The sequence below is a fragment of the Thamnophis elegans genome, chromosome 8, assembly GCF_009769535.1.
Source record: "Thamnophis elegans isolate rThaEle1 chromosome 8, rThaEle1.pri, whole genome shotgun sequence".
In the NCBI taxonomy this organism is placed as follows: Eukaryota; Metazoa; Chordata; class Lepidosauria; order Squamata; family Colubridae; genus Thamnophis; species Thamnophis elegans.
Window position 1 is genome coordinate 72,968,710 of NC_045548.1, and position 27,652 is coordinate 72,996,361.

At 42.5% G+C, this 27,652-nt stretch overlaps 1 long non-coding RNA gene across 1 annotated transcript; it reads right to left on the bottom strand.

The window, feature by feature from the left end:
- Positions 1-19,245: 19,245 nt before the first annotated feature.
- LOC116512635 lies at positions 19,246-27,595 on the bottom strand. Its single transcript, XR_004255907.1, has 3 exons — positions 27,463-27,595; positions 24,269-24,414; positions 19,246-19,607 (listed from the first exon to the last, which is right to left on the bottom strand). It is a non-coding gene; the product is annotated as an uncharacterized LOC116512635 (long non-coding RNA).
- Positions 27,596-27,652: the final 57 nt, after the last annotated feature.

Sequence of the window (27,652 nt, forward strand, 5' to 3'; positions counted from 1 at the left end):
TGGCTACAGCACAGAAACCGCTTTGGTCGCATTGACCGATGACCTCTGGAGAGCCAGGGATCGAGGCCATGCCTCCATTCTGGTTCTCCTTGACCTCTCAGCGGCTTTCGATACCATCGACCATGGTATCCTTCTGCGACGACTGCGGGAGGTGGGGGTGGGAGGCACTGTTTTGCAGTGGTTCTCCTCTTACCTCTCGGACAGGTCGCAGTCGGTGTTAGTTGGGGGGCAGAGATTGAACCCTAGGCCCCTAACATATGGGGTGCCGCAGGGTTCAGTCTTGTCTCCCCTACTTTTCAACATCTACATGAAACCGCTGGGCGAGATCATTCGGCGGCACGGGATAAAATACCATCAGTATGCGGACGATACCCGATGTATCTGTCCGCCCCGTGCCAACTCAATGAAGCGGTGGACGTGATGAATCAGGGACTCGAAGCCGTTGGGGACTGGATGAGGGCCAACAAACTCGTACTCAACCCGGATAAGACCGAGTGGCTGTTGTGTTTCCCTCCCACTAATTTGGCAAATATTCCATCTCTCAGGCTGGGGGGTCAAATATTATACCCTTCAGACAGGGTCCGCAACTTGGGAGTCCTCCTGGATCCACAGCTGACTTTCGAACACCATTTATCAGCTGTGACCAGGGGGGCATTTGCCCAGGTTCGCCTGGTGCACCAGTTGTGCCCCTACCTGAACCGGGAGGCTCTCACAACAGTCACTCGTGCCCTTGTGACCTCTAGGCTGGAGTACTGCAATGTGCTCTACATGGGGCTGCCCTTGAGGAGTATTCGGCGACTTCAGCTAGTCCAGAATGCAGCCGCGCGAGCGATTGTGGGTGCACCTCGTTTCACCCACGTAACACCTATCCTCCGCGAGCTGCACTGCCTACCTGTCAATCTCCGGATACGCTTCAAGGTGCTACTCGCCACCTATAAAGCCCTCCATGGTAGTGGGTCTGGGTACTTGAGAGACCGCCTACTGCCGATCACCTCCACACGACCCATCAGATCTCATCGTTTAGGCCTCCTCCGAGTTCCATCCGCTGGCCAATGCCGACTGGCCACCACACGGAGGAGAGCCTTCTCGGTGGTAGCCCCGACCCAATGGAACGATCTCCCCGTGGAGATTCGTACCCTCACCACCCTCCAGACCTTCCGCACAGCCCTTAGAATCTGGCTATCCCGTCAGGCCTGGGGCTAAAGATTGTAACCCGCCCGAATGATATGAATGTTACGTTTTAATCATGTATTGTCCTATATGTAAAGTTTGTCTTTCCCCCCCTTGGATTGTGAGCCGCCCTGAGTCCCCCCAGGGAAAAGAGCGGCATACAAATAAACAAATACCAAATACCAAACTGAAATCATGTCCAAAGGAGAAGGGCAAGAAGAGGAAGTCATGAGCCGATTTTGGTTTTACAGATCTGGAATAGGCTAACTCACCATCGCCAACTCTTAAATTGGAATGGAATAGAGTGGAGTGGAGTGGAGAGGAGAGGAGAAAATGATAGAAGATAGAAGATAGATAGATGATAGAAGATAGAAGATAGATAGATGATAGAAGATAGAAGATAGAAGATAGAAGATGATAGAAGATAGAAGATAGAAGATAGAAGATAGAAGATAGAAGATAGAAGATAGAAGATAGAAGATAGAAGATAGAAGATAGAAGATAGAAGATAGAAGATAGAAGATAGAAGATAGGATAGAAGATAGAAGATAGAAGATAGAAGATAGAAGATAGAAGATAGAAGATAGAAGATAGAAGATAGAAGATAGAAGATAGAAGATAGAAGATGATAGAAGATAGAAGATAGAAGATAGAAGATGATAGAAGATAGAAGATAGAAGATGATAGAAGATAGAAGATAGAAGATGATAGAAGATAGAAGATAGAAGATAGAAGATAGAAGATAGAAGATAGAAGATAGAAGATAGAAGATGATAGAAGATAGAAGATGATAGATAGATAGAAGATAGAAGATAGAAGATAGAAGATAGAAGATAGAAGATAGAAGATAGAAGATAGAAGATAGAAGATAGAAGATAGAAGATAGAAGATAGAAGATAGAAGATAGAAGATAGAAGATAGAAGATAGAAGATAGAAGATAGAAGATAGAAGATAGAAGATAGAAGATAGAAGATAGAAGAAGATAGAAGATAGAAGATAGAAGATAGAAGATAGAAGATAGAAGATAGAAGATGATAGAAGATAGAAGATAGAAGATAGAAGATGATAGAAGATAGAAGATAGAAGGGAAGGGAAGAGAGAAGGGAAGGGAAGAGAGAAGGGAAGGGAAGAGAGAAGGGAAGGGAAGAGAGAAGAGAAGAGAGAGGAAAAGAATAGAATAGAATTATTCTAAACAAAATAGAACAGAATAGAGATAGTTCTCAACTTACAACTACAATTGAGCCCAAATACTTTTAGTAGTACAGTATTTTACAAATACTAATAAAATAATAAAATAAAATAATAAAATAAAATAATAAAATAAAATAATAAAATAAAATAATAAAATAAAATAATAAAATAAAATAATAAAATAAAATAATAAAATAAAATAATAAAATAAAATAATAAAATAAAATAATAAAATAAAATAATAAAATAAAATAATAAAATAAAATAATAAAATAAAATAATAAAATAAAATAATAAAATAAAATAAAAATAATAAAATAAAATAAAATATAATGAAAAAGAGAAAAAAATGAAAAATACAATAAAATAATAAAACAAAAATTAACAAAAACATCCAAAGAAACTTTACCACTCTGTGATCTGTACTTAGGGAATCATGCAAGCAATGGTACTGAGGATAGAGGTGGGCAGTGTTACTTTATATCATTTCCCCCTTTATCTGCCTTCTTCTAAATTCAACCTTAGGCCACCAAGAACTTTATCCACCCTTATTCTTAAACACCTGATAGTTGTCAGCTTAGAGAAATCTACCTGTGACATCTGCATCTGCAGCACCTTGAAGAAATTGTCTTTCTTGCTTAGAATAGAATAGAACACACCTCTGTGTGACTGTACATGTGTGTCTTGAGGCTCCTTCTGAAGAGACAAATAATATTTGTATTTTTGCAAGGGTTTTTTTTTCATCTGAAGGGGAGTAGAGTAGAGTAGAGTAGAGTAGAATAGAATAGTATAGGAACAGAATAGAATAGAATAGAACAGAACAGAACAGAATAACAGAGTTGGAAGGGCCCTTGGGAGGTCTTCTAGTCCATCCCCCTACTAAGGCAGGAAACCATAATACCATTTCAGACAAATGGTTATCCAATCTCTTCTTAAAAACTTCCAGTGTTGGAGCATTCACAATTTCTGGAGGTAAGTCATTCCACTGATTAATTGTTCTAACTGCCAGGAAAGTTCTCCTTAATTTTAGGTTGCTTCTATCCTTGATTAGTTTCCACCCATTGCTTTTTGTCCTACCCTCTGGTGCTTTGGAGAATAGCTTAACTCCCTCTTCTTTGTGGCAGCCCTTGAGATATTGGAACTTACATGTGATAAGTTTGGCCACCAAAACCCTTGAAGGCACATGAGTTTCTGGAACTGTATCCTCAGGTATTAGTGTAACAAGTTATTCGTTTACTTAATGAATAAATATCAAAATCTTGGGAGCCAGGAAATCTTCTGGACATCACAGATCAGGGAGGGGGAATTCACTTCAATGTGGTTTATTAAAAACATATAAGAGAGATTGCGCCATGGAAGGAGATGAATTTTCACTTCGCGGGACACAAATCAACTTTTAGATCACGGAGCAGTGAAGTTGAAATACAGTTTGCTTTCCATCACAGACTCAAGGGAATGAATAGTATTTATCCATGTTCAGAAATTAACTTACATCTCAGGAAATTGTGGCCTGATTTACAGGCAGGCTCCATGAAATGGGACCAACCTCTCGTGATCTAGTTCCAGGTTCATTTTGAAGCCACTTTTCTCCGTGATGGATTTGAAATGTTACTCAGGTGTCTGCTTCAGGGGTGATGGGAAGCAGATTAAACCTAACCCAGATCAAGCTCTTCAGTCTGTTGGGGGGGGGGGGGAGAATCCATCTGGTTCAGTGGAGAGAAAGTTTGGGAGAAAGACACTGGAAACATGGAGGCTAATTGGGAAGAAAGGTTTATTGATGAACCAGCATCACCAACCACATCTGATTCTGGGCAGCTGACAAAACGGTGGGATGAGTGGATGGATCTTTATAGATTCCTGTGACTTTGAAGTTTGGGCTGTTTTGGGATGGTGCAATGAAGTGTGTTGTGTCAGGGGTGAAATGTTACTGTTTTGGACTGGTTTGCCTGAACATTTTTGGCCTACCGAAACCCCACCCGCTTTGCAAAAATGGATGTGTAGAGGGTTTGGGAGCCTTGCAAAGTGCTCCTGGAGGCTTGGGAGGGCAAAAACCAGCAAAAACCAGACAATTTTTGCTCATTTTTGCCCCCCCCCCAGCTCCCAGGAGCACTCTACAAGCCTTCCAAAGCTCTGCATGCCCCCCCCCCTTTTTTTTCTTCTTCAAAAAACGAGGCATGCAGAGGGTTTGGGAAGCCTACAGAGTGCAAAAACTTTTTTTTTAAAAAAAATTACCTCTTCAAAATCATGGTGTGTCGTACACTCCAGTGCGTTTTATAGTCCAAAAAATACGGAATGCTTAACCCAAGCATGTTTAAACTCAGTTACTGAAGACTGACTCACATTTCACCAAAATGGTCTGCTGTTTGGAATCAGCATATCTCAAGGATCACTCAAATGAGAGATATAAACTGGAGTGGAGAAGATGGATTGACTATACTCAAAATAAATATGGGACTAAGAAATTCCAGATAGTTTATGATTGAAGAAACAAGGAATGATATAATCTGTTTAGAGTTAGCCTAGCAAAGAGGAGTTAAAGCTCAAATGAAAGATGATACTAACTATCTTTAAGTTTATTTTAGAACATCTTTGTTAAAGATTTATACCCTGTATTAGTTTTGGGAAGTCGGGGGGGGGGGGAGGCTGGGGGGAGTGGGGTTTGGATGGGGAGGGGAGGGGGAGGGAGGTAAACACTTGTAAAAGTTTTTTTTCAAAAATTTTCAATTAAAAAAAAAAGAAAATTGGTTCCAAACTTCCACTATTCTTAATTTCTCTCCATTTCACCAAAATGGTCTGCTGTTTGGCATCTCTTTTATCAAACTAAACTAGGACTAGGGAACAAGGATCTTCCAACCATTGCTTCTACCCAGTATCAGAGGCAGATTAAACTTTAAATATTAGAGTTTAAGTCCTACGGGATTGGGGGGGGGGATATAAATTTATTAAATTACAAATTATTATTAATTAGTGAGACAGGGGTTTTCATGTTACCTGGGCAATCTGCAAGTTGTAGTCCCAATTCATAAGAGGATCAATGGAGAAAAGAAGGGACATTCTTTTCTTTTTAAGATTAAGATTTTTTTTAAAAAAGTGGAAATGAATTCTGATGGAAAGAATGAGCACAGACATCGTGGTGTTTCACTCTTACTCTTACTCTACCAATGGAGTAAGAGTAACACTCTTACTCTACCAATGAAGACTCAATCAACCAGGTCAATGGTATCTAAAAAGTTGAATCATGGCAACTGGACCAAACTTTGTTCATCTGAGAAGTTTGGTTCCTCATCCAACCAACTTCATCAATCAAAGTAAAATTAGTTAAGCAGAGAGTCAGAGAGTTGTTGGAATGTACCAATTCTTGCCACACCAACTTCAGAGGCTTCTCCCCCAAAATAGATACCTTTGGCCTGGATGGTTGAGTCTTCTTTGACATATTGGACTCCCTCCAGTGGCCATCACTAGTACTTTTCTCTGGACCATCACATTATATTTCTGGACCATATATACTATTACTGGACTCCTATCAGACTCTGCTAACACGAAGGCCAAACTTTTAAAGACCTTTCATATAAGCCTTCACCAATTCGCACAACCGCGCAATTTTTATTTGGTATGATGAGTGCATGAGGTTTGTCTGTGTTGAATGAATGAGCCCACTTTTACTGTTTTATTACTATTGTATTCTTATATGTTTTTTAAATATTACGTGGGGGATTGTTAGGGTGGATATATGAGAATGTTTGACTCGGAGGGCCTGCCGGGGAAGGCGGGGGTCAGTGGGGTGGTTGGGGGGACTACTGCTACGGGAGTGGGTCGGAGAATTACGGTCACTACAGGGAGGGGCAGATATGGCGGGGACTTTAGGGCTAGCCATTACCGGGGAAGGAGGGTTCGCTACATTACAGAGATCCCTCCTTCCGGCCCTATGAGTCCCACTCCAAGACCAGATGGCGCGAGTAGTCAGGACCCTGGTCTCAGGCTGTTGTTGCTAAATGCCAGGTCTGTTGTTCACAAGGCTCCCCTCGTCCGGGACTTAATTGCTGACGAGAGGGCAGACCTGGCATGTATTACTGAAACCTGGCTGGGCACAGAAGGAGGAGTCCCCCTTGTAGAGATGTGCCCAGAGGGATTTCAGGTGCTTCATCAGCCGAGAGCCCAGGGAAGGGGTGGCGGTGTGGCTATTGTTATCCGGGAGTCTCTATTACCTCGTAGGGTCCCTGCTCCGGAGCTTGTCGGGTGTGAGTCCCTGCTGATTAAGTTGGACCTCAAGGGTCAAGTGGGTTTGCTGCTAATGTACCTGCCTCCCAACTGCGTGGCAGCATCCCTCCCCTCGCTCCTCGAGTCAGTAGCCGAGCTGGCAGTTGAGCTCCCCAGACTTATAGTTCTGGGGGACTTTAATTTGCCATCGCTCGGTGAACGCTCTGACGGGGCGCAGGAGTTCATGGCTTCCATGACAGCCATGGGCTTGACCCAAGTAATTCGGGGCCCAACTCATACAGCGGGTCACATGCTCGACCTCGTATTCCTCTCGGAGCAGTGGATGTGTGATCTTGGTCTGAGGGGTAATGAGATCAAACCCCTGTCGTGGTCAGACCACTACCTACTGAGGCTTGACTTCCGGAGGCCAAACCCCCACCGTAGGGAGGAGGAACCGACCAGGTGGTTCCGCCCCAGGCGACTTATGGACCCTTTGAGGTTCCAGACGGAGCTTGGGGTAATTCCTGACACTCTCGCCCACAGTTCGGCGGAGACTCTGGTTGCCGCCTGGTACTCGGCGGCATCGGAGTCTCTTGACCAGATTGTGCCACTACGGCCCCTCTGGGTCAGCGGATCCCGGAGACCTCCTTGGTTCACCGAGGAGCTCCGGGAGAAGAAACGCCGGAGGAGACGCCTAGAGCACCTGTGGAGGTCCGATAAGTCCGAGGCGATCCGAGCACTTCTGACTACCTGCACCAAGGATTACATCCGGGCACTAAGAGCCGCCAAAAGAACGCATATCTCCGCCTTGGTAGCGTCCGCCGAGTCACGCCCAGCCGCCCTGTTTAGGATCACCCGCTCCCTCCTCAATAGGAGGGATGCGGGAGACCCCTTGCAGGGTAGGGCTGAGGATTATGCCCAGTTCTTGGCGGACAAAGTTGCTCGGTTTCGGTCGGACTTGGACTCCACCGCTGTAGATCCAGCCGAGAAACAGGGGGATTACTTGGCAAACCATCTCTGGGTTGAGTTCCAGGATGTTGCCTCTGGGGATGTGGACAAGGCCATTCGAGCTGTAAGCGCCTCCACCTGTATTCTGGACCCGTGTCCCTCCTGGCTGGTTGCCAACAGCAGTGAGGTGACACATGGCTGGATCCAGGCGGTCGTGACCACCTCCCTTTGGGAGGGGCACTTCCCCGCCGCACTTAAAACGGCAGTGGTGAGACCCCTCCTGAAGAAACCATCCTTGGATCCAGCCATTTTAAACAACTATCGTCCTGTCTCCAACCTCCCCTTTATTGGGAAGGTTGTTGAGAAGGTGGTGGCCTTCCAGCTTCAACGGGCCTTGGAGGAAGCTAGTTATCTTGACCCCTTCCAGTCCGGCTTCAGACCTGGTTACAGCACAGAAACCGCTTTGGTCGCATTGACCGATGATCTCTGGAGGGCCAGAGATGGAGGCCATGCGTCCATCCTGGTCCTCCTTGACCTCTCAGCGGCTTTCGATACCATCGACCATGGTATCCTTCTGCAACGACTGCGGGAGGTGGGGGTGGGAGGCACTGTTTTGCAGTGGTTCTCCTCCTACCTCTCGGACAGGTCGCAGTCGGTGTTGGTCGGGGGGCAGAGATCGTCCCTGAGGCCCCTAACATATGGGGTGCCGCAGGGTTCGGTCTTATCCCCCCTACTATTTAACATATACATGAAACCGCTGGGCGAGATCATTCGGAGGCACGGGATAAAATACCATCAATATGCGGACGATACGCAACTGTATCTGTCCGCCCCGTGCCAACTCAATGAAGCGGTGGACGTGATGAACCAGGGTCTTGAGGCCGTTAAGAACTGGATGAGCGCTAACAAACTGGTACTCAACCCGGACAAGACCGAGTGGCTGTTGTGTTTCCCTCCCAATAATTTGGCCGATATTCCAACACTCAGGCTGGGGGGTCAAATTTTATACCCCTCAGATAGGGTCCGTAACTTAGGAGTCCTCCTGGATCCACAGCTGACCTTTGACCATCAGCTGTCGGCTGTGACCAGGGGGGCATTTGCCCAGGTTCGCCTGGTCCGTCAGTTACGGCCCTACCTGAACCGGGAGGCTCTCGCAACAGTCACTCGAGCCCTTGTGATCTCTAGGCTGGAATACTGCAATGGGCTCTACATGGGGTTGCCCTTGAAGTGCATCCGGCGACTGCAGTTAGTCCAGAATGCAGCCGCGCGAGTGATAGTGGGCGCACCGCGGTTCGCCCACATTACACCCATCCTCCGCGAGCTGCACTGGCTACCTGTCGATCTCCGGGTGCGCTTCAGGGTACTGATGACCACCTTTAAAGCACTCCATGGTAGTGGATCTGGGTACTTGAGAGACCGCCTTCTGCCGATTACCTCCCTCTGACCGATTAGATCGCACAGACTGGGCCTCCTCCGAATCCCATCTGCCAGTCAATGCCGACTGGCGACTACACGGAGGAGAGCCTTTTCTGTTGCAGCTCCGACCCTGTGGAACGATCTCCCTGCCGAGATTCGTACCCTCACCACCATCCAGACCTTCCGCACAGCCCTTAAAACCTGGCTCTCCCATCAGGCCTGGGGATAGGTTCCCAATTTACCCGCCCGAGTGTTGACTGTTGAATGCAAGTTGTGTTTTATTATTTTATTTTGTTCACTTACTGTTTGTCTTTTGATATCGCACCCCCCTCCCTGTGATTGTAAGCCGCCCTGAGTCCCCTCAGGGAGAAGGGCGGCCTATAAATCTTAATAAAATATCTAAAATGTCTAAAAAAAAAATTGCCAATAAAGTTTGGGGAGAAACCCCTAAAGATGATGTAGTAAGAGTTGGTACATTCCAACAATACTCTAACTCTCTGTTTAACTAATTTTATTTTGACTGATGAAGTTGCTTGGATGAGCAATGAAACATCTCAGATTAACAAAATTTGGTCCAGTTGCCATTATTCAATCTTTTAAATAAAGGGTCACTCATTGTATAGAGGCAGAATTAACACTACCCTACATAGTATATTTGTTCTCGAGCAATTGCCCGATCAATTTCTCCCATGATAAATTAAAATAGATATTCCTTTTGTAAAGAATATCTGTTGCAAAGAGAACATCTCCCCTCCCCTTCCCTGCCCAAAATCTCCCATCAAGTCATTAGAGTCTGCCTCAAGCAATTTTATTTCTTGGTCAACGTGATAAAAAAATATGGATCGGGTCATATTTAACAGGCAAATCAATGAAAGCTTAACTCAGCCAGGCTCAGAAAAAATTATGAAGGATGGTTAAAGTAGGGTTGTTCTCCCTTGATTGTCTGAAGACAAAAGGGGCTTGATTCTACACCAGAGGTGTCAAACTCAAGGCCCACAATGTGGTCAGATCTGGCCTGTAGGGCAGTCCTGTTATGTTACCCTTTATATTATTCTCTTTTCAGGAAACATTTTCTTCTGAAGAGAGGCCACCTGTCAAGCCTGCAGCCGATTCTTTTGGGATCTTTGGCCTGCCACATTAATATTCTATTCTACTATGCTGTTTCATTAGTGGGGAATTGGGAGGGGGAATAGTAAGGAGTAGAATGTGATGTAGCCATAACAACATTCTTTCTAGAAAGCCAAGGTCATCCTTTGTCTCTGCACCTCTGCACCTCACCGGAACTGAATCGGTGGAAGCTGCCAGTGTGGCAGTGGGAGATTGGGCCATGTGATGGACTTGTGGGCGTGGGGAAAAGATTATAAACTTTCAAATGGGTGGGGAAACCCAGGAAGCTCAGATTCGGGTTTCCACAAATGTACCAACATGACTCTCTTAATAAATTGGAACTTTGAGGAATCCTTTGCCTTGGACTCTGATTTAATTTTGGATGTTATTTGGAACTCTATGCCTGGTCTACCCAATGCAAAGAGGAAACATCCGACCAGCGTTGCTTCGATATATGAGCTTGGATAACCTGGAACTATGCCACCTACGATATGAATTAAGCGTAGTAGACAACATTGTCTGCTACAAAGCCTTTATGTGTCTAAACACAGCTGTCCAGTCTCCCTGTTCTGACCGAGGCTTCCCAAGAACTTGAAGCAAACTCCTTGTCCTTTTATTAATTTAACTGTGAATTTTGCTCATTCACATCCAGCAAAGTCTTTCAAGGGAGGATTTACAGTCACAGACCTTATCTGGTTGAGAGAGCTGTCAGGCCGATATCTGCAAAACCTGGCAAGGAGTCTCAGAGAGTTTAGTTAGTTAGTTTGCTTAATTAGTTACGCCAACTAATTGTCTCCTGCAAACTCCACTCCCTTATCGCTCCTCTTTAATTTCCTTTGGAAGGGGCCATTCATCATCCACCTGTAGCCTTACTCCTGTCAACCCCTGTTCTTTAGCTGTTCTCTTCATCTGGCAACTCTGCGCATGCACACACTGGGAACAGGCTCCAGCTGTTCGTCTGCCTCACTGATGTCTGACTCTGAAGGCAGCTGAGAAGTAGCATGCGGCTCTGGCCCCTCTCTCTGCCTCTGACACAGAGCCCTCATCAGAGCCTTCCCCAGACTCCAGGACTGGCCCATGTTCCTCCCCAACCTCCTCACTGTCCGAATCTCCTGCCAGTGTCGCTGGCCACTGGCGGGCCACAATACTCCCTTTAGTCTTCTTTTTCTTCATTCTGAGCATCCTAAGTTTCTTCAACCTGTCCTCAGCAGAATGTCTTCATTTTTCAAACTAGCCTGCAATTTCTCAATGTTCGGATTGGCTGCCTTCTGACTCCCTCTTGTTCTGTTGGCTCCATATTGAGGTGTACTCTAAGAGATATCATTCCATATTCAATGTTATTTGTGCAGCTTCTTATATTAATTGCATCTTGATGGGATAGGAAGCACAGCTATCTGGACCTTTAAAATAAGCAAGGTTTTGCACTGAAAAAGCATCGCATTGCAATCTCCAACTGCTTTTTGAATTTTCAATAGTCTGGTTTCCTGGCAACAGGGAAAGCGGGGAAGGGGCGCGAGAGAAATGCACAGATGTCTCATTAACCCCAAAGAGAGAATTATTGATAATTTTCAAGGATAACTAAGAGAGTAAACAAACCACTTTCACAGTTCTCATTAGACATGGTATCCCCCTCCATTGGATCATCTATCTTACATGATGTATTACCAACGAAAGTATTTTTGACTAAATCAGTTCATTGCTTTAGCCAAGACAGTCATTCATCGCCCGGTTAGAAATTTTGGGGAATTGTAGTTTCAGAATTTTGGAAGGCTGCAAACCACTGGGGAGAAGTCTATATACAGTGAAAAATAGAAAAATGCACATACCCTCTGGCCATCTTGTAACTGAGCCGAATTGTAACTCGGCCATTCCCCGATGAAATAAAAGTCAAAATTCTATTCTCTTTGAAATCATTTTCCAAAGCAAGCCCTCTTTTATCAAATTGTGTGAGAATTGATGTGTCTGTGTGCGTGCATAAATATATATATATACACGCATATATATTTATATGCAATGAAAATATTTCTTCCTGCCCTGATGGATGAGAATATGAGGGATTTTTGCAACTAGTAGGCATTTAAGGAAGTTCCTATTTTGCAAGGTGACTAGGCATATGAAGTGGAGGCTTACAACACTGCCTGGTTTTATAAAGTGACTGAATTCATTGAGACAAGGCAGCCTGAAAATGCTAAAATGTCATTAGCCGTGTTGTTATCATTGTTTAATAAACATTCAAGTACAACATCACTGAGTCAATAGATGGATTCCACAATCTAAGGTCAAATGGAAACCTCTAGGTTCAGAGATAGAATCCGAGATCAGATTTCTTTTATGTGCTTGTCAGTCATTGAGGAAAGACTTTTCTGTGGATGAAGATTGTTGGTGTCATGATGCATCCAAATAATGCATTGTTGGTCTCCTAAACCCATATTTATCCCGTAGGTCAGAATCCCATAGGTCAAAAGAACTCTATTTTAGGAGGAGGAGGAAGAAGAAGAGGAGGAAGAGAAAGAAAGAGGAGAAGAAGGAGGAAGAGAAGGAGGAAGAGAAAAAGGAGGAGGAGGAAGAGGAGAAGAAGGAAGAAGAGGAGGAGGAGGAAGAGGAGGAGGAAGAGGAGGAGGAGAAAGAGAAGGAGGAAAAGGAGGAGGAGAAGAAAGAGGAGGAGAAAGAGGAGGAGAAGAAAGAGGAGGAGGAGAAAGAGGAGGAGGAGAAAGAAGAGGAGGAGGAGAAAGAGGAGGAGGAAGGGAAAGAGGAGGAGAAAGAGGAGAAGAAAGGAAAAAGAGGAGAAAGAGAAGAGAAAAGGGAGGAGGAGGAGAAGAGGAGAAAGAGGAGGAGGAAGAACAGGAGGAAGAGGAGGAAGAGAAAGAGGAGAAGGAGAAATAGAAGGAAGAGAAAAAGGAGGAGGAAGAGGAGGAGGAAGAGGAGGAGGAAGAGAAAGAGGAGGAGAAAGAGGAGAAGGGAGAGGAAAAAGAGGAGAAAGAGAAGGAAGAAGAGAAAAAGGAGGAGGAGAAAGAAGAAGAGGAGAAACAGGAGGAGGAAGAGGAGGAAGAGAAAGAAAGAGGAGAAGAAAGAGGAGAAAGAGAAAGAGTAGGAGCAGGTGGAGGAGAAAGAAGAGGAGGTGATTGTTTAATGAAGCAATCCAATTTTCTTAAAATTATACACGAATTAACTACCTGAAATCAAAGCAACTACAGCTCTCATCTTACAAGAGAGAGGTTATAGCTTCACTTACCGTCTTTCTTAAATACCTCTAAAATCCAGAATGTAAGATGTTGAACATTATACCGTATATTCATCCCAATCAGGCAGAATCAAAACTGATAAAGTACATCCAAGAGTGAAATGTCATTGATATAATTATGGGTGTTGATCCCTCCATCAGGACACATGATACCTTCAAAATATCTCATGTGGTCTATATCCCCGTGTGACTTGGATATCCTACATAGTAACCTGTTCTGACCCCCCTCATCCCACACCAACACACACTCCGAGCCAAAGATACTTTACACAATTTATTAACACACAGACAGGTCCTTGGCTGCAAACCGGCACAGACAAGCTGGGCAGCAATCCAGCACAGATAAGGCTTGGCAGCAGTCCAACCTGCCAGGCTCACAATAATGTTCTCTGACATTAATTCCTCCGTTGACTTCTGCAAGAGGGGCATGTGCACAAGCGGTCGTCTTATAGTCTGGAGAGGAGCCTAATGACCACCAGCTGAGTGCAATTACCTCCTGTAATTGTATAATTGTTCCTTACGCCTATTAGCTCTTAGATGCCGTGCATCCAGGAACAACTCACTGCTGGTGTCCGGCTCACTCTTCCTTGTCTCCTCCCCACTGGTCCAAGGCTCAGGGCGCCTCCTGGTGGCCAACCAACCTCTCTGCGCCCTGCTCTGAGTCAGAACCTTGTCCGGGGTCCTCCACATCCTCTAGAGCCGACTCATAGGGCCCCTCGCTGTCGGAGTCTGGTGGCAGCTCCAACGGCTCCTGCTGGTCCACAACAGTAACCTAAAAGACAAAACTCCCCAGCCTTTCGTGCTAGTTCTCTATGGTGCTAATTACGGCTTATATTTCGTGTAAGTACCTTGATCTGACTATATTTCATAACCTGCTTCCAGTTAACCTACTGTCCTTACACTTCCTTTGCTTACTAATACTTAATACTAATCTAATTAAACAGAAGCAAGGCTGTTTGAGACACTTTAGTCCTCTGCCTTAGCCTTTCTTGCTCATAAATATATTCATTACATTTCTCCTTCGGTGCCAAGAAAACCTCTCCAGAGGGAGCTTTCTACAACCTGGGTAGAATTTCAGCAATTAAGGTAGGTGGAAGGCAAAAATAGAGCTGTCTTTTTGTATCCTGTTAGTAGTGGCACTGTCCGTATTATATCCTCAGCTCCTGCCTCCTGGTTCAGCCAACACATTTCACTTGTTGTTATTAAAACACAACTGCTGGGTTCCTAAAGTGTGTTATGTGCTGTCCGATGGCTTAATATAATGGGCTGGGCTACCCAACATGTTAAAGGAAAGGGTGGAGTCCACCGAATTACAAAATCTTCAATTCCATGTTCGATTAGCTTAGTGCGCTACACAAATTCAGAGCATAAATGGACTTGAAACTCATCACATCAGGTTAGCAGAGGCTTAGTAAATGCTCTTTTTATTAGGTAAATTCCAGGGTACGGGTTCTTGGCTGTGTATTCCATTATAGTTGCTTCTTCATAAAGGGAACAAAATCAGTCTCTGCTTTTACATATATTGCAGATGATAGATGATAGATAGATAGATAGATAGAGATATTGATAGATGATAGATGATAGATAGATAGATAGATAGATAGATAGATAGATAGATAGATAGATAGATAGATAGATAGATAATGATATAGATAGATAGATAGATAGATAGATATAATGATATTGATAGATAGATAATGATATAGATAGATAGATAATGATATAGATAGATAGATAGATAATGAGATAGATAGATATAGATAGATAGATAATGAGATAGATATATAGATGATAGATAGATAGATAGATAGATAGATAGATAGATAGATAGATAGATAGATAGATAGATAATGAGATAGATAGATAGATAGATAGATAGATAGATAGATAGATAGATAGATAGATATAGATAGATGATAGACAGATAGACAGATAATGAGATAGATTAATGATAGATAGATAGACAGACAGACAGACAGACATAGAGATAATAGGTAGATGATAGATGATAGATAGATTATAGATACAGACATACAGAATAGAAAGAAAGATTGATTCATAGAATGAAAGTTAGATATAGATATGGATGAAGTAGAAATAGAAGATAGATAAATAAAAGAGATAGAGGATAGATGAGAGAGAGAGATGGATGGTATAGAAATAGAGATAAGTGAAGATGAGGAAGATGAGTGAAGATAGATAGATAGATAGATAGATAGATAGATAGATAGATAGATAGATGATAGATAGACAGATAGATAGATGATAGACAGATAGATAGATAGATAGAGATAGAGATAATAGGTAGATGATAGATGATAGATGATAGATACAGTCAGACAGAATAGAAAGAAAGATTGATTCATAGAATGAAAGTTAGATATAGATATGGATGAAGTAGAAATAGAGATAGAAGATAGATAAATAAAAGAGAGGATAGATGAGAGAGAGAGAGAGCGAGAGAGCGAGAGAGAGAATGATTTAGATTTGAATTTAGATTTAGACTTAGATTTAAATTGATAAAATGATAGATAATCTTGTACTACAACTTTGAAGCATTCTATACCTTACCCAGCTTGGCATTTTACAAATGCAAAGTTTTGATATGGTCAAAAAGATATTCTTCAGCTAGGAAGACTCTGAAGAGACAGACTATTTTTGCACCTCAAGGGAAAGTTGGTTCCCCACAGACCAAGGTCTCTCCAGCAGGAAGGTTCTGCAAGGGATTTTTTTCCCCAGAGTGAACACATATGAGCTAACAGTAGAATACCATGAAAATGCAGCAGGGAGAAGATGACAGGAAGGAAATGGAGACCCAGAGAATAGAAATTTTGATTTTGTGACTCCAGGGAAAAGGAGAGAAAAAAGATCCCATTGTCATTTAAAACCAGATTATTCTACTCTCTCAAACTTTCCCATTCTCCAGCATGAAATGTATTTGCATCCGTAGAATTGCTGAAGAAGACTCTCTTTTCAGCAAATATGATTAGGCTTAATATAACTAACGTTCGCGTCATGTACAATCCTTTTAAATCCTGAATTGGTTCAGATAAAATTGTGAATTTTTTTGTGGGGAGGGGGGAACCCCCACCAATCCAGATATTTTAGAGGACAATGCCTACCAAACTTGGCCATTGAATGAAGAGAGAATAAAAATTCAAAGCATAAGGAGGTCAACTTCTCTAGGAAAAAGAATAAGCAAATGAGGTGGGAGTCCTATTTTTGTGTGAAAACACAAAAAAATACCCAGTTCAGGAAAAACCATACAGCTAGCCTTCAACGTATAACCAGGGGTGGGTTACAGCTGCTGCTCAGAGATGCACTTGATGCGCGCTATGAGTGCATGCACAGAAGCGAAAAACAAGATGGCTGCGCCAGTGGTGGGTTTCAAAAATTGTTCGAACCTACTCTGTGGGTGTGGCCTCCTTTGTGGGAGTGGCTTGCCACCCATGTGACCGGATGGGAGTGGCTTGCCGCCCATGTGACCGGATATGAAGATGCCGATGATACTTGTCAGAACCACCTTAAATGACTTCACACACAGCACTGGCCTGCATAAGAATATGATGTAAACTTGTTTTTTAAAAGGCATCTTTGGTTTGCGTTAAAACAACTTCAACACGTGCAATGTTCTGATTGCACCACAAACGCAGTAGTCATCCTTACCTTTCACAGAGGCACTGAGTTTTATAAATATGAGCATGATAGTGTAGAATAATCATATCCAAGGACCAGTGGTGGGTTTCAAAAAAATTTGGGACCTCTTCTGTAGGTGTGGCCTGCTTTCCGGGTCCACTGGTGGAACCTCTTCTAACCGGTTCAGCAGATTTGACGAACGGGTTCTACCGAATAGGTGCGAACTGGTAGGAACCCACCTCTGGGCTGCGCCTATGGCTCCACTGATACAACCCGTTTGTGGGTGTGGCAGGCTGAGTTACTACCTACTCAGCCAAACCAGGCTGAACTGGTAGGAACCCTCCTCTGTGTACAACCATTAGATTTAGTGACAGTTTTCTAAATTACAACGATACTGGATAAAGTTACTTGCAACCAGTCCTCGCACTTGCAACCACAGCAGTATTTCCTCACAGTCATGTGATCAAAATTTGGACATACTTGGCAACCAGTGCATATTTACCATGGTTGCGGTGTCCTGGGGTTTTTCTGATTGCCGTTTGCGTTTTCCCATCTGACTTCCAAAGAGCAGAGTCAACCGGGGGGGGGGGGGGGAGCTCAATTCACTGAATGACCACATGAATCACTTCACCATTAACAAATCAGACGTGGCTCATTGAACAACCGGTTTGCTTAGCAAAGGAAATTCTCTGTCCAGAATGTGGGACTTTGCTGTCTTCAAAAAGAGGGACCTTGGTCTTTCAAATGCAAATGGATAGTTGAATCTTGTCCTGGTGGGTTTGTTCTCCTCTGTTGTGCCGAGCGTTTGTGAAGTGGTTGTTTTGTTTCTCCAATGTATAGATCTGCACCTGTGTCACTGCATTGTCCTGCAGTGTCAGGCAGTTTGAAGACAGTAAAGTCCATATTCTGGACCGGGATGACCGCTGGTTTGAAAGAGAGGCCAAAGAGGCCATGTAGGTTAAAATTGAACAGCCCTCTCTCAACAAAGGGAGGTGGGATATACCACCACCTATTTCCTATTTACAACCTAGTTCTTTCAGCAAAGAAGTTTCCATTTACACTATTCAGGTGACCCTGGGGGCACAAATAAACCTCCAAGTGGCCTCAACAACTCTCAAAAGGAGTACTAACAACCAGATGACTGCAAGGAATATAAATCCTTCCATTCTCCACCATTCAGTCAGAACCGAGGAAGCTTCTAGGAAGAGATGCAAAATGTCTTCAAGGAAAAACAAAGAAAGTTCAGTTGCCTCTTGAAAAATCCCCTTTGGGACAAGGAATTCTGCAGTTCCATTTCTTTCAAGGTGGCATCTGCATCTAGTCAATTGAATTCAAGATGGGCTCATTTGTGGATTTCTTTAACTGGGTCAAAACGGGGTGTGTGTTACAAGTGACTAGGTTGGGAGGAGAAAAAAGGAGTTAACTGTATTCCAAAACTTGGATTGTTCAGGATGAAATTAACTGATCCCGGTCAACTGTTTTGTGGAGCCAAGTTGGCTAAGGCTGATCTAGATAGAGTGACATAGAGACAAACTTACTAGAGTGAAAGAAGAATGGAGCTCCTCTAAGAATTCCTTCTTGGTGTTAAAACTTCTTTTTCCCCCCTATGGTCAGAAATGGGGGTGGGAGATGGGGACACAAGAGATTGGGGCTCTGCATGGCTCTCCCAATTTTGTCCCCAGTGACACCAAATCAAATTAGGCCACCATGATTTTTTATAAGGGAAATGACAAACTTTTGTGTTGTGATTGGGAGGAAAATGAAAAAGCTACTCATGTACAAGAGCAATAGGCTCTTCACTTACATGAAGTGCGAGTGTGCATGTGTGTGAATCAATGATTTGGGGAACAGGTTAATAAGTACCCCAAGGTAGATCCAACAGAACTTCCAATGGTGGCTAAACAAGCAGTTGTAAGTCAAGGACTACTCACCATGATGTATAGAAGATGTGGAGACTCTAGAAAGAGTGCAGAGAAGAGCCACAAAGAGGATTAGTGGACTGGAGGCCAAAACATATGAGGAACGGTTGCAGGAACTGGGTATATCTAGTTTAATAGAAAGAAGGACTAAGGAAGACATGATAGCAGTCATCCAATATCTCAGGGGTTGCCACAAAGAAGAGGGAGTCAAACTATTCTCCAAGGCACCTGAGGGTAGAACAAGAAGCAATGGGTGGAAACTAATCAAGGAGAGAAGCAACTTAGAACGGAGGAGAAATTTCCTGACAGTGAGAAAATCAGTGGAACAGAAGTTGCCTCCAGAAGTTGTGACTGCCCCAACATTGGAAGTCTTTAAGATGTTGGATAGCCATTTGTCTGAAACAGTATAGGGTTTCCTGCCTAGGCAGGGGTTTGGACTAGAAGACCTCCAAGGTCCCTTCCAACTCTGCTATTGTATTGTACTTGTATACTGTCCCCCAAACTGGAGTGTACTTGGTGTTTCAGTAGGAAAGCCACCACAATTTGCTATCTTAACTACATACCAAAATTCAGTGAGAATAATTTTCATGTTCACATGTAGATGTTCAGCAGAACTTCTGGTATCTATATGATAGAAGACAATCCTTCCACACGGAGGGGGAAATTTAGCTAGAACACACGTTCCCAATCCCAGATTCCATATTTGTCACCTCATCTTCAGCCTCCTAAAATCTTCTGTTTATGCTGATCATCAGTGACGGATGGAAAGGAGACAAGCAACCTAGGAGAAATTAGAACAATTAATCAGTGGAATGAGTTGCCTGGAGAGGTTGTGAATGCTCCATCATTGGAAGTTTTAAAGAAGGGATTGGACAACCACTTGTCTGAAACGGTGTTGGAAGGGAAATCCATCTGGTTCTGTTCCAAGCCGGGAGAAAGACACTGGAAGCAAAATGGAGGCTGATTGGAAAGAAGGACCATTTATTGGTGAACAGAACCAACTGCGATTGTGGTTCTGGGTCAGCTGAACAAATAGAGTTGAGAGTGGGTGTGTTTTTATACCTCCTGGGTTCCTATGGGGTCATAGCTGGCTCTTTAGGCAAAAGGGAAAATGCAAACCCAAGGTATTTGTCTGAACTAATCTTGTCAACCTTTTGTTTGTTGCTTATCTGGAGTTTCTGTCTGACCCAGTCTTTCTGAATGGATGACCAAATCTGCATTTCTAAAAGATGGCCTCCTCAGTTTTTGCTTGGGGCAGGGAAACTGGGACTGTTTTTTGCCTCCGTTAAGATTTTTCCCATTTCTTATTTAGGGGAAATATTTTATCCTGCCTCTTTTTAATATTTCCCAAAATATTTCATCCTGGGGGGGGGGCAGGGGGCTTTCCACAATGGTTCTAGCGCAGTGGTTCTCAACCTTCCCAATGCCGCGACCCTTTAATACAGTTCCTCATGTGGTGGTGACCCCCAACTATAAAATTCTTTTCGTTGCTACTTCATAAGTGTAATTTTGCTACAGTTATGAATTGTAATGTAAATATGTGATATGCAGGATGTATTTTCATTATGACAAATTGAGCATAATTAAAGCATAGTGATTAATCTGCCAATCTTGTTTTGGGAGAAGATCAGCAAGTCTGGGATTTTCCAGGATAAAACAACCTCCCTGCCTGCCTCCAGCAGCAGTACGTGGTTTATTAAGTTTACTTTTTTTACATTCCGTTCCCCCACCCAGTTTTATTTATTTCTTTCTTTCCATTCCTTCCTCCCTTTTCTTCTTTCTTTCTTTCTTTCTTTCTTTCCATTCTTCCCTCCCTTTTCTTCTTTCTTTCTTTCCATTCCTCCCTCCATTTTCTTTTTTCTTACTTTCTTTCTTTCTTTCCATTCTTCCATCCCTTTTCTTCTTTCTTTCTTTCCATTCCTCCCTCCATTTTCTTTTCTTTCTTTCTTTCTTTCTTTTTCTTTCTTTCTTTTTCTTTCTTTTTTTCTTTCTTTCTCTTTCTTTCTTTCTTTTTTTCCATTCCTCCCTCCTTCCATTTTCTTTCTTTCCATTCCCCCCTCCCTTTTCTTCTTTCTTTCCATTCCTCCCTCACTTTTCTTTATTTCTTTCTTTCTTTCTTTCTTTCTTTCTTTCTTTCTTTCTTTCTTTCTTTCTTTCTTTCTATCTCTCTCTCTCTCTCTCTCTCTTAAACACAAATTAAGAAGTTGCCCTTTACATGGGATTTTAAACGGAGGCTTAAGCTACATCGAACTGTGCTTCCGTCCCAAGTGGAAGGTGGGGGGTGCTGTCCTCCTCTCCAGCCTCTCTTGCCAGCCCTTCCCGGGGGCCAAAAAGCCTCTAATCTCAGTTTAGCCTGCAGGACAGGACCAGCGGCGGGGGCAGCAAAGGCAGCGTCCAGGCCCAAGACAGCTTGAATCCCGGCATGCGCCTGCCTGGGCGAGAGCCCGTCCACTAGCTGAAGTGGGTGGGCTGACTGCCCCGCCGGTCTCCTGTTCTCCGGGCACCTTCAAGCCCCTGTACAGACAGCTGGGCTGAAGCGGCACTGCCGACTGGCCTTGCTTCGGATGTCCGTCAGAGCCGAGGCTGATCCGCCACCCAGAAGAACCTATCTCTCTCCCCCTTCACCCCCTCGGCCTTTCCCTGGCATGGAGACCGGATGAGGCGGCGTCTAGGTTGCGCCCAGAGCTGGGAGGAGGCTGTTTTGCTACCTGGCGCTCTTCATGCATCTTCCACGTCAGGACGTGCTCCTGAGCATGGGCGACACCAGTGGAGGTGGATGGTCTTAGGCGACCCATGTGAAAGGGTCGTTCGACCCCCAAAAGGGGTTGTGACCCACAGGTTGAGAACCACTGTTCTAGAGTTTTCTGCCAGAGCTGAGGGTTGGACTAGAAGACCTCCAAGGTCCCTTCCAACTCGGTTATTCTGTCATTCTGTTCTCCCGGTTGAAATGATAGTGAAACAGTAGCAGAAAATAAGAGATGAATCCCATCCCGAGTGTTGATTTCTTTTATACTTTTTCCCCGGAGGAGGAGGAGGAGGGGGGGAGGAGGGGGGAGACACAGCATTTTGATCAACAAAAGACCCCCTAAAGAGAAAAACAAGTCTTCCAAATCCAGTCCACCCACCCACTCACCCCCTGGATTTCAGTCATTGCTTCCTTTAAAAATAATAGCTTTGATTTGGAAATTCAAAGTGTTGCTCCTCATTTGTGACTTTATAACGCTGGGGGCTATCCAGAGTGAGGTTCTGCATCGCGTTTCTATTTCATTTTCATCTCAACAAAACAGAACGTATTTGGGTCAGAGCTGGCATTTTGCTGCCAGAGTCCTCTCCCATCTCTCTTCTGTGCAGGGGGATGCAGTGCCCAAGTCGATAGTGCAAATGAGCAAGTTTGGGGAAACAGAATTCTCTCTTTCTGTCGCTTTCTGTGGCTTTCAAAAGGAAAACCGGAGGAGAAGCTGCAGCCGGAGATAGCTGCAGCTGCAAAATATGAGGTTCGGAAACACAAGGATGGGGTGGTACAGGTTACTTTTTCAGTGCCATTGTAAGTTTTAGCGGTTGTTAAGCAAGGCAATTGTAAGCGAGGTCTTCCTGTAATGGGGTTTCATTTATTGATTTGTAGCTCACCTTTATTATTATTTTTTTTACAAATAACTCAAGGCAGCTACCGTATCCAGTACATCTCCCTCCTCATTCCCCTTGCATTGCATTGGGGGAACCCATCCATTGTTTTATAATTTGTGCAATCTGCCTCTCTCTCCCTCTTCTCCCTCCCTCTCTCTCTCATATATCTATCTAACATATTATGAAACAGAACAGAACAGAGATCGATCTATAATCTCCCTCACTCCCTCTTATTATCTATCTATCTATCTATCTATCTATCTATCTATCTATCTATCTATCTATCTATCATCTATCATCTATCATCTATCATCTATCATCTATCATCTATCATCTATCATCTATCATCTATCATCTATCATCTATCATCTATCATCTATCATCTATCTATCATCTATCTATCATCCATCTACTTCTCTCTCTCATCTACCTATCTCTATCTATCTATCATCTATCTATCTATCTATCTATCTATCTATCTATCTATCTATCTATCTATCATCTATCATCTATCATCTATCATCTATCTACCTACCTATCATCCATCCACTTCTCTCTCTCTCATCTATCTATCTATCTATCTATCTATCTATCTATCTATCTATCTATCATCTATCATCTATCATCTATCATCTATCATCTATCATCTATCATCTATCATCTATCATCTATCATCTATCATCTATCATCTATCATCTATCATCTATCATCTATCATCTATCTATCATCCATCTACTTCTCTCTCTCATCTACCTATCTCTATCTATCTATCATCTATCTATCTATCTATCTATCTATCTATCTATCTATCTATCTATCTATCTATCTATCATCTATCATCTATCTACCTACCTATCATCCATCCACTTCTCTCTCTCTCTCATCTATCTATCTATCTATCTATCTATCTATCTATCTATCTATCTATCTATCTATCTATCTATATCTATCTATCATCTATCACCTATCTACTTATCATCCATCCACTTCTCTCTCTCTCTTATCTATCTATCTATCTATCTATCTATCTATCTATCTATCTATCTATCTATCATCTATCACCTATCTACTTATCATCCATCCACTTCTCTCTCTCTCTCATCTATCTATCTATCTATCTATCTATCTATCTATCATCTATCATCTATCATCTATCTATCATCCATCTACTTCTCTCTCTCTCTCATCTACCTATCTCTATCTACCTATCTCTATCTATCTATCTATCTATCTATCTATCATCTATCATCTATCTACCTATCATCCATCCACTTCTCTCTCTCTATCATCTATCTATCTATCTATCTATCTATCTATCTATCTATCTATCTATCTATCTATCATCTATCTACCTATCATCCATCCACTTCTCTCTCTCTATCATCTATCTATCTATCATCACCATCATCATCTATCATTGTTTACATTCCACCTTGTTATTGTTAGATATAACGCAGGGCAGCAAACTCATACAATACTCCTTCTATTTTCCACACAAGAACAACCCTGTAAAGTATGTGGGTTAAGAGAGTGTGACTGGCCCAAAATCACCCAGGAGCTTTCATGCCTAAGGTGGGACTAGAACTCCCAGACTCCTGGTTTCTTGCCTGATGCCTTAACCCCATGATGGTTGCAAAGTGACATGGCCAAAGTGACATGCGGAGCCATGTCACCTGGCACACGAGACTTTGCCTGTTCTTCTTTTGGGTTTCTGGCGTGACGATCAGCTGGAGTTTGCACATGCAGCAATGCCGGGAACCGAAGAACTGCTCTTCCATTTTCTGGCGTGTGCATGTTCACCAGGTAGCTGATACTCACATGAGCCTGTGTGCCAGAAACTGGAAGTGCACGCCGGAAACCGGACAGTCATCTCCTCTTTCAGCATTTGGTGCCAAAACGGGTTGTCATCCCTGTCTTAACCAAAGGACCAAGCTAACCATTTGGTCAGTACGCCTGGGTCATCCCTGTTATAACAATATAGCAAAATATTTTGTTTACTGTCAGGAAGCCCATCAGAGATTTCTTGGAAGTCACTATCATATGCATAATATATACAGTAGTTTAACCCCAAACTGCAGCATCAGCATCCTGATGCAATAAGGCTCCGGATGAACATGTTGTATGCCTGTGTGTTAGAGAGGGAGGGGGGAGAAAAATGTATCTATCTATCTGCCTCTCTCACACACACAAACACACACACACAGGGTGGGAATCTGTCCTTCTGTCTGTCTCTCTCTCTCTTTCCCCCCTTCTCTCTCTCTCTCTCTCTCTCTCTCTCACACACACACACACACACAAAGAGAGAGAGAATCTATCTGTCTGTCTCTCTCTTTTCCCCCCTTATCTCTCTCTCTCTCACACACACACACACAAAGAGAGAGAGAGAGAGAATGAATCTATCTGTCTCTTCCCTCCTTCTCTCTCTCTCTCTCTCACACACACACACACACACTATATATATATATACAGGGCGGGGCATAACCTTTTCCTAGGGGGTCACAGCAAGATCGACAGCAGTTTACAACTTCCGCGACACCTCATTTTAAAGCCCATAAAAAACTGAATTGAATGAGCTATTAAATGTTAAATTTGCTTTAAGAATGGCTGGAAAATTCGATTCGGAAGAACAAAGGATCATTGACAGAATAAAATGCATTGCCTTTCGAGAGGCTCGCGATGCTGGAGCGACGTTTATCAATCGAAAATGGATTGCAAACAAATTGAAACGTCATCCGGATTGGGTTACTGATAATTGGAACAAAACAGCCCAAGAATGTTTCACAAAATTTGGAGAAGGGCGTCCTCTGCAACTGTCCCAAGAAAGCAAAGCCATCATTGCAACTGGCAGTCGCAAACAACGAAAAGGAAACCGAAAAGTGGCCCAAGAAATCCTTCAAATTCGTGGAAAACGAGTTGATCAAAGGACAATCAGCCGATATCGAGAACGAGAAGGTTTGAAGCCATTCCACGTCATTTGCAAACCATTGAAAACTCAAACACACGTTCAAGATCGGCTTTGGTTGTGCGATTGGTTGTCTGAATGGACCGAGGAAGATTTTCTTCATTTGGCGCCATCTGACGAATTCTTCGTTTATGCCATTCGAAAACCGAATTTCCAGAACGATCGAATTTGGGCTAAAGACGTCGACGACATCGCCAAACATGAACGATATCGACAAATCGTTCGCAATCCGACTTGCATCGGGATTTTCGTCATTTTCACAGCCAAGAAACTGCATTGGGTTTTGAAGGATAAAGGGGAATCCTGGGATGGCAGTTATTTCCGTGAGAAAATTTTATTGGAGAATGTCATTCCATTTCTCAGTGATCCAGACAATGTCTTGGTGGTTGGTGAGGCTGTCTTTCTTCATGACAAAGCTCCTTGCATGCGTGCAAATGCGACTCAGCAATTGTTAAAGGAAAACAATGTCGAATTTTGGGGCAATGACGTCTGGCCGGGAAATTCGCCAGATCTCAATCCGGCAGAGAACATTGGGGCCATAATTAAGGATGAAGTGGAAGCTCTGATGATTCAGGAGCAAGGTCAAAATCGATATTCGGTTGAAACTTTGAGAATGAATTTGGAAACTGTGTTGAAAAATCTGGAAAATCGAACGGAACTGTTTGAAGATTTGTTGTGTTCTTATCCACCTCGTTTGAATGCTGTTCGAAGGGCTAATGGTGGTCATACTGACTATTAAATCGTGTCAATAAACTCAGTTTTGATGGGCTTTCGAATGGTGTATGAATTATTTGTGTTGTTATTACAAGTGTTGCTGTGACCCCCTAGGAAAAGGTTATGCCCCGCCCTGTATATATATATATATATATATATATTTGATAGTGTATATATATACACTATCAAATATAGTGTATGTTATTTATACACTATACTCCCTTTATTTATTTATCAGCACAAATAAAACACACACACACACACACACACACATATATATATATATATATATATATATATATATATATATGATAGTATGTATGTATATATATATATGTATATGTATATGTGTGTTGTGTGTGTGTGTGTGTGTGTGTGTGTATATATATATATATATATATATATATATATATATATATATATATATATATATATATATATATATATAATTTGCTGTATTTGTGCTGATAAATAAATAAAGGGAGACTAGTATAGATCTATTTCGAGCTATTTAGCTCTCATCAGCTAGCCATACCCTTACTGGGATTTGAACCTGGGCTATATTACATACTAGGCAGAGATCTTAGCCATTAGGCCACAGGCTCTTATCCGTTATCAGCGATATTATATATATATATATATATATATATATATATATATATATATATATATATATATATATATATATATATATATATATATATATATATAATCTCCCCTTGAAATTCTACCTTTGGGAAACTCCATCACTTCTTCAGCTGGTTATAACCTTCCTGCCTTTTTCAGTCTTTTCTCTATCCATTCCAACTCAATATCTTTTGATAGAATTAAGACTGAAGAATGAATCAAAGACAATCTGAAGGAGCGTAACTCCAACTCCGGATCAATATCTAATATTTGAATTTATTCACTGTTGATTAACACATTTATTCCACTAGCAGAAAATGCAGCTTTCCTTGCACTTTCCTGAACGAAAAAGGAATTTCAGTACAAATACAATTCTTAACTTTAATAAAGAAAGAAGAGGGACAGATCAACAAAGTTAGCAATAGGGTTAATAGGAAGGCTGTTACCTCTGAAATATATTTATATACTTATCTGTGGAATATATATTATTTCTCTATTTGTCTGGGGAATGTATTGAAGCTATCTGGATTCTAGACACCTTACTGAAATTATGTATTAAAAGATAGATGCCAATCAAACATTCAATGATGATTGAAACACAACACCAGAAATTACAGGTTTCTCCTGACTTATGACAGTTCATTTAGTGACCATTCAAAGTTACAACATCATTGGAAAAAAGTGACTTACGACCATTTTTCAGACTTACAACATGAGATATCAATCCTCAAAGGCTTTCTGCAGCAGTCATGTTTTCACCAGCTTCTGAAAGGCCCTGAGGATTAATACGGGTTTAATTTTTTGTTTATAAAAAGAGATTAGTTCCATGAGGTAAACATTTAGTTAAATATTATCCAAAGAGCAGGGTGTCATGGTTGACCTGTCCTTTGCAAGAAGAG